This window comes from Biomphalaria glabrata, chromosome 17, assembly GCF_947242115.1.
Source record: "Biomphalaria glabrata chromosome 17, xgBioGlab47.1, whole genome shotgun sequence".
Classification (NCBI taxonomy): domain Eukaryota; kingdom Metazoa; phylum Mollusca; class Gastropoda; family Planorbidae; genus Biomphalaria; species Biomphalaria glabrata.
In genome coordinates, this window is record NC_074727.1 from 772,159 (window position 1) to 785,921 (window position 13,763).

Below are 13,763 nucleotides of genomic sequence, written 5' to 3' on the forward strand. Positions count from 1 at the left end.
ATAGAAACTTAACCAAACCAAACTTTTCTTTCTAAAGATTATTTCTTTTATATTGAAAACTTTTACATTATTCAAATAAGTCAGACTAAAAAAATAATAATTGCTTTTAAAGTATGGAGAGCTCATTTCACAGATGAATGTGACATAAGCATTGCAATGGTTTGAAATGAATACAAAAGATTTGCAAGACCATCAAATAGCCCTTTAAATTGACTTTTTGATGTTTAGTTTTTATGAATAGTTTATGGAAGTCTCAAGGAAAAAAAAAGTGCCATTTAATAATGTCCACCACTTAGAAAGCCAACTATGTTCCAGTAGGGGGATTTATATCTATAAAAGAGAAATATTTCTTTAAAGACAAATAAAAAAGACATCTTAAGATCATGTCCATTTTTTTAAAAACATTGTTGAAAACAAAGTTCTGTTGATTAATTGTACATTTTTGTTTGTATTATTATTTGTATTAAAGAGTGTTGGTATTTTTGTAAGAGCTGATATCTACAGGATATGCTACAATATGCTATAATATACAAAGAATAGCAAACAGTTTACATTTCTCAACAATTCCAAAAGACCAGATATTAGGGCTCTTACATTTTATGGTCAATAAATAATTTTGAAAATTATGATTACTTCCCTTACATTTAATCATAGACATATCTCTCTTACAGTGCTATCACATACTTCTCTTACACTTAATCATATATCTCTCTTACAGTGCTATCACATACTTCTCTTACACTTAATCATATATCTCAATTACAATTTCATCACATAGATCTGTTACACTTTATCATATATCTCTCTTACAGTGCTATCACATACTTCTCTTACACTTAATCATATATCTCAATTAGTTTCATCACATAGATCTGTTACACTTAATCATATATCTCTCTTACAGTGCTATCACATACTTCTCTTACACTTAATCATATATCTCAATTACAGTTTCATCACATAGATCTGTTACACTTAATCATATATCTCTCTTACAGTGCTATCACATACATCTCTTACACTTAATCATATATCTCTCTTACAGTGCTATCACATACTTCTCTTACACTTAATCATATATCTCAATTAGTTTCATCACATAGATCTGTTACACTTAATCATATATCTCTCTTACAGTGCTATCACATACTTCTCTTACACTTAATCATATATCTCAATTACAGTTTCATCACATAGATCTGTTACACTTAATCATATATCTCTCTTACAGTGCTATCACATACATCTCTTACACTTAATCATATATCTCTCTTACAGTGCTATCACATACTTCTCTTACACTTAATCATATATCTCAATTACAGTTTCATCACATAGATCTGTTACACTTTATCATATATCTCTCTTACAGTGCTATCACATACTTCTCTTACATGGTTCTCTTATAATGTGCATGTCTGTTGAACTGTTACATTGTTACCATGAAATGTCAATACTTACATGACACTTGGGGTGGAATTTGAAACCAGTAATTAGCCAAAAGAAATATTCCAGCCACAAACTGAGGCCTAGAAGTTGGAGCAGAAAGAACAGTTGTAATAAGAGTGTTGACACTTCAATAGAAATGATTACACAAATTAAAATACAAGAGTAAGGGTTTAAAAACTTACTTCTGAAATGTGGTGTATATCTTAAGACTTGAATGATCAGTAGGCTCAGAATCTACATAAAATATTAAGAGTCAAAGTCACAACACTACAGGCTATATTAAGTAGATAGAAGGTAATTATAATAATAAGTCCAAAGATTAAGGAAGAATGCAGTATTTCATGAGACAGAAAGTAAGTGACATTCAAACACAATACAAAGTAGTTGAGTAGTAACATCAATCTTTTAGTTAGGTGAACTTTTAGCTTTTGTAGCCATAGTGTAGTTATATAATATGAATATTTATCTAGTACTCCCAATTCCAAACAAGCTGCAGCAGTTTCAAGCCACAAGAGATTGAGGGAAAATCCTGAGAGGACTCTATAAAACTTAAGAACTAACTATGGTATTCTTTACAACAGTTTAAGTTATATTAGCATGACAGGTGCTGGACTTGGTTGATACAAGCTATTTAGGATGTAGTAACAAATTCGTACAAGTGCTTCTTCTTCCTAGTGCAATTAGAGAATGGAATGGGCTGCCTGAATCAGCCAGGAAAACCAATGACTTGGCAGAGTTTAAGCCATTGATTAACATGCATGACTAAATTTACACATAAAATGCATTGGATTCTTCAACTTTAACTTGTTTCTTCAACTGAATTGAGATAAGCATTTCTCAGAATAACACTTGCAAATTCAAAAGAGAGACAGTGAGCTATGAGATCTGTTTAGATCTCCTGTCTTAGAATGAGTCAGGCATGCATATTACAGTAATATATTAACATTGTCAACACAAAGTAAAAGTGTGACTGACTTACAAATATAATATTCCTCATCTTCAACAGGATAAGCTGTACATAAGTAGGCATCAGGCTATAGGGAAAAAAAAATTTAAACAAATTTAAACTATGCAAACAATATTGGAATGTGAAGGTCACATGACTTTCATTATTATTATTATAAAAAATTATTTTGTTTTTGCAAGAAAATAAATCAGTATAGAATAACAATCATCATGTTTTATTTATTATTATCTATATATAGTTATAACCCTGCCATGCACACCACCATTCAAGTAGTGCAGTAGGTGTGCACTGTTAGAGACTAGACTGAGAAGGAATGTTGACATTGAAAAGAAGAGAACCAAGTCCCCGCCCCCCTCCCTCCCCAAGTCTAGGGCTGATGAACAACCTATGCTCAAGACATATTGTTATTATGTGTTTGTGATGTCCTGTGAATTAACATGTGAGCAGGTCAGGAGGCGCAAGAGAGACCTTTTCTCTCTGCTCAACATTAAATTTTATAACAGTAGGCAGATGTTAGCGCTACTGGGTGGGCTCAATCTGTGCAACTCGGTCTGCGACCAAGGGGCTAGAGTCGCCTAAGTAACCAGACAACTAGACTACACTAAACTAACTAAATTTAAAATGAAAGCAAGAACAAAAACTTTACTTGAAATACTAAAAATAAAACGATACTTTATTTACATGAAAAATAAATCAATAATAAAATATATATACACTAACCACTACAACTGAACCCAGAAATTAACTAAAACCCTCTAAATCTACGCCACTACCAAACACCAACAAACTAACCAAACCAACTTTCTACAAACTGATAAAACCAACTATCTAACTAAATCACTACAACTACTGTGTACTATACTAGACCTAGACCTAGATACTAGAACTACTAGACACAAACACACTACAATAAACTAGTCTAGATCTACAATATTCTACTACTACAACCAACCCATAATACTAACACTAAAACAAGAACACCTTAGTTAGGCTTAGTACCTTAGCCTTACTATTAATAATAGTATTACTTCACTAAGACTAAGAACAAACTAAAGTTACAGTATAAGCCACTAAGCCGACTAAATCCTTTTTTTTTCCTGACAATCCATTCAGATCAGATCTAGTCAATTCTAGTCTAGCTAGATCATATAATTAGATCGATCTTATATTATAAGAATATTAGACTGTCTAGAGTCTAGTCTATATAGATCTAGAATCTAGGTCTACCATCTAGATCTAACAGTGAGTAGGCCTAGTCTAACCTGTTTCTAAGAAAAAGAAAAGGATTTTTAAAAATACGTTTAAATCATAGCATGATAGTAAAGGCTACTATAGAATGAGATCTAGATCTATATAATCTAGATCTACGTATAGATTATAGTCTATATTAAGTATATAGATCTAGATAATCCCGCCCTCCCCTAGGCATTCGAGGACACATCAGTTTACCTGGTTGACCTAAAAACAAAACATGCGCTGATCTAACTTACTCTAAGTATCTTTAATCTATGTAGTCTATTATCTCTATAGTCTATATATAACACAGTCTGACAAAAGAAAAAGGCCCCAAAGTCAGTACTGAATATTTTTTCCGGGGAAGGGGCTAAAAAGCTATGATAGCTTGTGAACTGTGTTACCTATACATCTAGATTCTAGATGAATTCCGCCTTCTCCAAGCCACCTAGTTGACCAAAAAAAACAACGTATCTTAGAGCACGCTCAGTGTCTGTTGCACACACATACAAAAAGCATCAACGTACTAGCATGCTTAGTGTGTGACCTAATTAACGGCTTGACCGATCAATAATTGGCTCCTCCCCCTTTTCTCTCATCATTGTTGTCAATAAAACTAGAGCAATGTTTTGGGGCTGTGTAGATGGCCTGGTATACACCTGTGTGTTGTGCTATTAATGAACTTTTTCTAATGTGTGTTGGTCTGATGGCTGTGATTGGATTGAGTCTTGAGATTTGTTACTTGATAGTATCTTCCCCTCACCCAAAGAAATTTTAAAATACCATATCTACATCTCCCCCTTTCTTTTTATTTTAAACTAATTTAAAAAGAGAGAACTATAGTATTTGGATATAATTACTATTATATTGATTATAAAATAAATACTAGATTCATTATTAATTTATTAACATATAAAAAACGAGACCTATTGTTATAGCGATAAAAACGATTGGTCTTTTTTAAACCTCTATGCGTCATGCATTTATTCTGCAACCCATTCCATGCTCAAATATCACTAGGGAAGCTGGAGCATTTGTAGAAATTTGGCCTAGGAATGTGCCTCTATTGTATCTAGATATAATCTACTGTAAGGTGTAGTGATTTGAAGTAATGAGCAATGATGATTTGAATATGATCACCTAAAATTTTGGCCGCAAATAATAGACATAAACAACTACACGTGCTTCTAGAGTCTGCCTAACTTGAAAGCCTAGGAAGATTTGATTGGTTAGTCTGTGAAACACGCCTTCCGATTTAGCAAAAACATCACAAGGTGTTCTGTGCATTTTAACCGTGACCTCCGTGTATGTCGAAGGCGCCGTTTTAACGCGGAATACGGCAACTTTTTACTCTGCCCCACTGTGTAGTCAACTGTGCTGGTAGGAGGTGCTAACAAAGGGGAAATGCGTGGTCTTTTTTTCAGGACGCAAAGTTGTTTTTTTAATGCGTATTTTATTTTTTAAATCAGTTATAATTATACAGTTTAATAATAAATAATTATCTTATAGTCAATATTAGAGCGGTATTATTAATAGCTTATATTAGAATAGTCACAAGTAGATCTGAAATTTACAAAAATCCTACACACACGTAACTGGTGCACGCTAGATCCATTTTTCAAAAATAGGGCGGGGTAAGACACATTTGACCTGTGTAAAAGTGTTGGCCTCATTCAGTCGTACAACGACTAAGGTTAATCTCGCAGAACACTTTTTCGTGTATATAACTGTAGAGCCCTATTGTGGAGAGACACTCTAGTCCACATTTTACGCATTAACAGGTGGCCTATTTCGCTTTATTGGTCTATCTAGATGAGCTGGACATTTTTCGTATGGCACGCTTTTCTTCCAGAGCTGAGGCCCGTGATTTTTCACTGTCCATACATTTCTTGGTCACCATCTCTCTCCGCGTAGTGTTCTAGGGCTATGTCTTCCCAGTATCAATGTTCACTGTTTTGAGGTCCCGTTTTATCTTAACTTATATAATAATACAGACGTTACTTCAAAAAAGATGATTACGTCATACACGTCATGCATTTAGTCATGCATATTAACCAATGACCTAAGTCAGGCAACCGTTTTATTACACCCAGATCTAGATTTTTCATTGACAGATGTGTTATTTGATCGCTAGACAACTCAACGCTATTAGTATTACGCACAAGGAAAAATACAAGGCAGTCTTTTCATCATATATAGCAACTAGTCGACGTATCGAGACATCGACTATACAAGCTAGGTCTATCTGACCAATCCAACACATTAATGGTTTACTGTCCAACTTTTAGTGTTCAGTCTAGGGCAGAGAGAGGGGGGATGTGAATGAAAGTGTTACATTTTTTTCCCCTAGGGTTGATTACCCGAATGCTCTGATAAAACAAAAAATTACAACACACTAGCTATTGCAAACACGAAACATTCAAATTGCTGCAGTTAAAGTACACATAGCATCAAAGCAGTAAAAGGGATGACTATTGATATAAAGTAGCTAATTGGACTACTGTCAGTTTATCAATCAGGGCTGCATGTTGTATTTGAGAAATATCACTATTTTTATGTTTCTGGCTTAGCTTAAGCCTTCGCTCACTGATTGTCAATGTACATTGAAAATACACTTCCACTGGCAGTAAGCCTATTTATGGCAGGAAGGGTTAGGTTTCAGCAATCAACTCAAGAAAACATTAAGATAGGCTGAATTGATATAAGCTATGTAAGAACACTTACAGTTACAAATGATGATACATAAAGTAAGCTTAAAATAGTTTCTCAATTTTTTGAGATGACAAAATAGTTTTAATCGACTTTGATTTGTTTTGCCTTAAAAAAAAAGTGGTTTATTGTGCTGTTATTCATAGTATGCGAATAGTAGAATATATGCATCTGTTTGGAACCCCTCAACTCAAAGAAAGTGAACAAACTGTAACAGACACAAAATAGAGCAGCGAGATTCATAGCAAACGAATATTCTTATTTGATTAGACACCTTTTGTAAAATCACTAAATTTAGAAACCTTTAGGATAGAAGACTTAAAAGTAAGTGCTTTCCTTGTGCTATTAGAGCATTGAATGGGTTATTTGAGTCAGTCAGGAAAACCAATGACTTGGCAGAATTTAAGTCATAGGATAACATGCATGACTAGATTGACACGCGTAAGATGTAATCATCATCTTTTTTTTTTGAAGTGATGTCAGTAATTTATAAGATGAGAATCAATGCCATCGTCAGAATCTTTTGCTCTCTTTGTAATGCAAATAATTGTCGAATTCATGTCTCGTGTCAATAATGTAGGCCTACTATAATAGAACAATAAGCATTTCACAATGAAGGAATCACGGCTTTTTTTTTATTAAAAAAAAAATAGGTGCCGGTACTCAGTGATTGATTGCCTAACTTTTAACTACTAATAAATTAATAATATAGATCTACGTTAAAATACAAGAAAAGTAATAATTTTCCCCCCACATTCCAAAAAGGTGCCGGTACTCCGTAGCGATGCCTTCCGTCACAAAAAAAGCCCTGCGTATATAGATCTATATTGTTATGTCTCTCCTACTGTTCAGGCTCTCTTCTAACTGCACCTTACGACACAACGAACTTAAAGAACCTCACAACTCAGTGCTCCAAAGTATCAGTCAGTTTAATGTCAAATACATCGCAATTGGCAACAACATTAACACTGTCTTTACAAAAACCTAGTCTTGTTACGCCTGACTTTACACACCATGCTGGTTCTCGCCTCGTACTGGTCACATTGCGAGGTAACGTGAAGTCAAGTCTTACTAACACAGTCGCTCTTATTTAGTGTCTCTACTGGCCTACTCGAACCTTCTTGACCACTCCAGTTGATCACTTTCGCCGTGACTTGCGTGCGTAATATTTACACACAGGTTGTTGCCGAACTGGCGAGTACTGTCACTGGTCACATTTGACCGCTCTTCCTGCGCTGGACAGTGGCGATTTGGGTAGGCAAAAAATACACAGCACTACCTCCATCTGTGTCACCACCAGGTTGACAACAATATATATATTGCTTTATATAGGCCTATTCATAGAAAGAGAGACAGAGACATTTATACAGTATTATTATTTTTTCATTATTTGTAAGTTGTCTTTTTTATATGGACTTAGGCCTACATTTTTTAATAGATCTTTTCATGAAATTGGATGTTCATGTCATTTCTTTTTTCTTCTAAGAAAAAGAATCTTACCTTTGCGTAATAAATAATCCAAACTTTGCCTGTAATACCCGTATGATTATAATAATCCAATCTGTTGAAGAATCTAATTATTCCAATATCTGAACTTCACTGAAGCACATTTCTATACAAAAAGTAAATGATCGAAAAGAAATATGTGCGCGCATGAACTGCAATAACACGTCTGCTTTTCACTAAAAATAGGTCAAACTTTTTTTCCGTGTCTGAAACAATTCATGTAAAAATCAAACTAACACGTTAAGAAACCCGGCCAATACAATGTTTGGTATCTCTTGCATGAATGACCTTTATTGTAAATTTACTATAAATATAGAATCTACTACCAAAACATCTGGCACAGTGAGTACGCGATGCCTTCCAAGTTACTATTTTGAACCAACAGCATGAGTCTCAAAAGAATCAAATCAGATACAATGGTGACATATCAGCTTATTTCTCTGTAAAGAATGGGTGAAGCATGGCTGTATAATTGCTCCAAAGACTCCAACCATCTTTCGTCTTACCAAAAGATTGCCTTTGGCATACGGTCGTCCCCCGTACGATATACGTGCCCTGCCCAGCGTCGCTGTCAAACTATTATAAGCAATACCTCTATCATGTCCATACCGCATTCACAAGAACAATACTGCTCTTGCCAGCGTATGTTCCTGGAGGAGCGCAGAAGTCATTGGGAAAAGCGTTCAAGAAGTATCTGCTTTCTGTATAGTACCCATTTCTCCGATCTTTATAGAAGAGTTGGGAGAACCACTTCTTCGAAGTTCTTGATAGACACTGATCTTTGTAGGCAGCCAGGGCGATTTATTCCATTTCCGCCACACTCTCGCTTGGAGGCGTACAAACATACAAAACATTGAAAAGGATCATTTTTTAAAAGACATAATAAATGAAAATGTATAATGATTCAAATACATTTAGCACCAAAATGTCCGGTGACACAACGTTCTGCTTCGCACGAGCCGAGGAATAACACTAACAATGAAACTGCAGTAAAACACACACACACAGATGACGGGGGCAGGGCATTTTCTTGAAAAAGCAGCAAGCTGAAAATTATCGTTAAAGCAATACCTAACAGACTTGAATCCGCAAATTGGGTATTGGCCAGGGATTCCCCGGCATTTTGCGAAGTGGCCGGCCAAAGTAGAATAAACACTTTTAGTTACAAGTGCATCGAGTAATGACCACACACCTGAACTGGCCAGTTTTAATTTTGGCCGAGTTGTGAGGTCCTTTACAGCTGGTACGCTAAGTTTTTTTTTTTACTGTTTTTGTTCAGTCCCTCCTAAATTTCGTGACATTTTGTTTTCCTATTCGCTGCTTCGCTTTTTTGTTTAGTATCATACATTTTTACTTGCTATATCTAGATTCTATATCTCTATTAATTCTAAATCTAGACTTTTCTAATTTGATTATTATTATAATAAATGATTCATAAAATGCAATCTATAGACTTGTAAACAAATTTCAACTATCTTCACGCATAAACAATTGTTTTTAAAGAACTACACTTAGTCTAATGGACCGTTGGGGCACCATGAAAGATTCGTCGAACGTCTTTCTCCATTCCTCTGTCTTTTGCCTAGATTAGGTGTTTAGTCGAATCTAGGCATAGATCTATTTTCTAGAGTATGACCCATGTTGTACTGACTAAAAAATGACTTGAACTTTTTTTGTTTAGTATCCTACATTTCACTTGCTGGTCTTGCTAGATCTAGATTATATATCTCTATTTATTAATTCTAAATCTAGACTTTTCTAATTTGATTATTATTACATGATTCTTAAAATGCAATCTATAGACTTGTAAAAATTTCAACACTCTTCACGCATAAACAATAGATTTTTAAAGAACATTATATTTAGATGTTTACTTTCAGACAATTGAATTATTTCTTTTATTAACATTTTATATATCTTTTTCTTGATTGCAGCCCTGTTTTGAATACAACTAGATCAACAACTTCTGAAACTCCAATAATACTACCTGCAAGTGCTGCTGAAAGAAAAATAACCCTAACAGCCTTTAAATTTACTACATAGATTCTAATGCTGACAACATCAATTAGATCTAGATGCTGCCTGAAGATTTCATGTCTGTGGCATTTTACCTCTCGAGAAAAAATATTTTCCCTTTGCAACTTCTTGTGTGGTTAAAGAGGCCAATTGATACACAGCTGTGGTCACATGTAATCACCAGCCACCATTGCATTGTCACCTTTCTTCCTGCTGCTGTTGTGTATGGCATCTGCAATCGGAAACCCTTCCTTTATGCTCTCTCTCCATGTGGATCTATCCAGTGCCACCTTTTTCCCAGCCGCTAGTGTCGATTTTGAAGATGCACACTATGATAAACTCAATGCAGTTGACTACAATAATCTCCATGACCACATTGTTTCAACAAGAACCTGTGTGCATCACACATTGTAAGGGTCGAAATTGAAAAAAAAATATTTGTAAGCTATGTGCCAAAAATGCTCCTAATATTCAATGATGAGCTCTGACCAGGATAACAATCACACATTGTGTCCGGATGGCACTACATCTGGGTATCACTTCAAAATATCATAGCACGAGAGCAGCCATAACAAAAAGTACAACCAGACCATTACTATTATTATGGATACAGTGATGGTCAATACTGTTGTTGTGTTTTCAATAATAGTTTAATTGCTTTTTAGTTAGTTACAATGCTATTAATATTAAAAGGTATTTTTTATCATTTTTGTTTTTTATATTAGAGATAATGGTAGGCCATTATTTGCTACTAGTAGATTATGTAATTTGTTGAATGCTATTAAAGAGCTTCCATATAAAATATGTCTTAACATAATTCTTTAGTTTTTATTTCATAACACTATTACTACTATTAATAATAACACCTAAAAAAACAAACTATCTACATTGGATTCTAAAAAAATAAATTATACTCGCTATAGCTTTAAAAATATTTTACTTAAGTTTTTTTTTTACAGTGACCAATTAAGGTGTAAAATAATATACAATACAGTACTAAAAAAGACATTGTCATCTTGGCGTAAGTAGAACTGCTTCATTGAAGTATGTCATTACTGCTAACTGTTGATCATTGTGCAGGCCATATGACACCCTGCTTATTAACTAAAGTGTGCTTCAAGATTCTGCAGGTTTTTCAGGACTTTGCTTATTTATCGTGTAATAGTAGATCATTAGCGGAACTAAGAGCACTGATCTGGAAGCAGTCAGAAACTTGTTCTATATCAGCAGCATGTCAATTCCTTTGATCTAAAAAAAAAAGGTGATAGGGTTAGGATAAATTGCATTGCAAACAAAAATTACATTTTAAAATGCAAAATATAAAAAGTATAATGCAGAAGTTAAATAAATATAAATGATGGTATCCATATCTTGAGTCCACTTCCCCATTAATGTTTTGTCAGCTACCCTTATGAAACTTTAAACTGCATCCTCTTTGAATGCCCTCTACAAGACAAAGATGATAGTGCCTAACATTTGGTTTGGCAGTTTTTTGGATAGCAGTCAATCTTGGTACTGATGCCAAGGTGGCTGGCTGATGACATTTCTCATCATAAACTATTAGCTGGTTCAACATTGTTTTTTTTTAAATACATGGACAAAGTTTAGTTTGTCTTTCCATTTTTCTCTTTTCTAGAAGTCAGCATATTTTTATATTTCTATAAGTATGAGGGAAGAGGCTTCTGCCAATGACAGATCTTTTTGGAGACAGCTTGCTACCTAATGTGCCAGAGGGGGAGGATCTAAGTCTAAAAGTATGTCCCTTGTGTCGGTGGGCTGAAATCAATCACAACTGAAATTTAATGTCTAGCTTTGTTTTAAAAAACAAATTATTTCATATAAAAAACTTTTGAGGAGTACACATAACACTTTCTGTCAACATTGTCTAGCAAGAGTGTCATGTGCAAAGCACAATGACCTGCCACCTTTACTTTCAACAACAAATGTCAGGTACGTATTAGGGCTCAGGGTCATTCTAGAAATTCCATCCCAGTCTTCGAACCCAAGACCCTTAGATTCAGAAACCAAGCCCTTTAACAATCAGCCAACCTTTTGAGAAGAATACTGAAATTATTACGGTATAAACCTTATTCATTGAGCCAAAATATCAAACTACAGCCTATGAGAAACAAAAAAGTAAACAGATAGAACAAGAAATCAAATGATGCACATGGGGATGCATTGGGCACACACTGGGAAGAACAGCAGACAACATTGCAAGACTGGACTTGAACCCAGAGAGGAAGAGAAAGTCTAGGAGACCCATGCAAACTGTAACGGATGAATGTGTGTATGTATGTATAATCTATTTTTACAATCTAGCGAATGACCGTAAGTGTGTTGGTTGTTAGACAGAGACCAGCATGTGTGATATGCAGTAAAGCTGATTAAAGTTTTTGTGTTTGATCTAGTGCTTTCATTGTTTTATTTTGTTAACTAGAACTGAACCAGGGACACCTAGACATATCGAGAACTAAGCTAGATTCTATAGAGTTATTATTATAAATATAATAAGGAATCTGTGACATATTTGGAGGCTCGTTTATCTAGTTACTTGACTTAGTCTTGGAAGACATTAGGCAGAACTGCGGTTTGCCATTGTTAAAAGGTCAAGGACAAAGAAGGCTGTGAAGTCGTGAAGATTGTGGGCTCACGTGCAACGGCGGGAATAAAACTAAGTCAGTCAGCCGAGACGAAACCAGGTCAAACACAGTGATAAAACTATTTGTGTTGTTTATATTGTATGCTAGAGATATAAACAAAATATCAGAGAGATTGACACAGTTAATAGCTGCTGGAAAAGAGATGGGATTGTGTGGGACAGCTCTACAGGAGTGGTGAAAGAAAGAGAAGTCAAGCTGGAAAAGAAAGAAAAAGAAAGAGAAGACAGAGAGCATGAAGAACGTGTTAAAGAGAGAGAAGAAAGAGCTAAAGAAAGAGAGGCGGTGGAGAGAGCTAAAGAGAAAGAAGCTGAGGTAGAAATACACAGATTGAGAGTCAGAGAGTTGGAGCTTAGGGAGACGTTAGGAGAAATCAAAGAGCATATAAAACCTGTATGGAAGCCAAAGTTGCCACCTTTTAATGAGAACGTGGATCAAATGGATGCATATTTGACGAGATTTGAAGTGCATTCTCAAGCTACAGAAATACCTAAAACTCAGTGGGGAAGTCATCACATTATTACAGGGAAAGGCACTGCAAGCTTGTATCAACTTTTCTAAGAAAGATTTAGAGGAATATGACAAAGTGGAAGAAGTATTAATGAAAAGATACAACTTGACAGATGATGGGTATAGAGAGAATTTCCATAAAGCTAAACCTGAGAGAAACCAGCCATTTCATGAATTTTGTTGAGGACATTAGAAGATACTTAATGCATTGGATAGAAATGTATAATACTAAAAAGACATTCGAAGGTCTCATTGATCTTTTCATCAGAGACAAGATCCTCACATTTTGCAATCCTCAGTTAGTGGCTTTTCTACATGAAAGGAAACCGAAAGATGTGCCAACAGCAGTCAAGTTGTGTCAGCACTATATTACTGCACATCAAGAGAAGACAATTTGCTGCAAAGACTAATGATAACAGATGTCGATTTAAACAAGAATGGAGACAGGACCGTCTGCAGAAAAGAAGTGTTGGTGAAAAAAGAAAATGTTTTAAGTGTTTCAAAACGGGTCATTAAGCATTCCAATGTAGAAACAAAAGCCCCTTAAGACGAAATGAGACTATGAGTTCAAGCAGAAGTCAGAGTTTAAAACAGGGGACCAACTGGACATCCATACAATGCGTCAGTTTGCATAGACTATCAACATGGTGAACAACTCCATGAATCTGATCAGATGGCTGGAGCTGTAACTTGTGACGCCGGGAAATTAAAAA

General features: G+C 35.0%; 2 long non-coding RNA genes across 5 annotated transcripts; one reads left to right on the top strand and one right to left on the bottom strand.

Annotated features, from left to right (window-relative positions):
• Window positions 1-497: 497 nt before the first annotated feature.
• Window positions 498-4,437, bottom strand: LOC129923657 (uncharacterized). 2 transcript variants are annotated; one of them, XR_008775653.1, is made up of 4 exons: window positions 3,907-4,437; window positions 2,429-2,483; window positions 1,632-1,683; window positions 498-1,529 (listed from the first exon to the last, which is right to left on the bottom strand). It is a non-coding gene; the product is annotated as an uncharacterized LOC129923657 (long non-coding RNA). The 2 variants fall into 2 exon arrangements; XR_008775652.1 differs by having other exon boundaries at window positions 3,679-4,437.
• Window positions 2,757-10,582, top strand: LOC129923658 (uncharacterized). Of its 3 annotated transcripts, none has more exons than XR_008775655.1 (2): window positions 2,757-2,863; window positions 9,799-10,582. It is a non-coding gene; the product is annotated as an uncharacterized LOC129923658 (long non-coding RNA). The 3 variants fall into 3 exon arrangements; XR_008775656.1 differs by lacking the exon at window positions 2,757-2,863 and adding an exon at window positions 7,613-7,750; XR_008775654.1 differs by lacking the exon at window positions 2,757-2,863 and adding an exon at window positions 8,830-9,107.
• The last annotated feature ends 3,181 nt before the right edge of the window (window positions 10,583-13,763 follow it).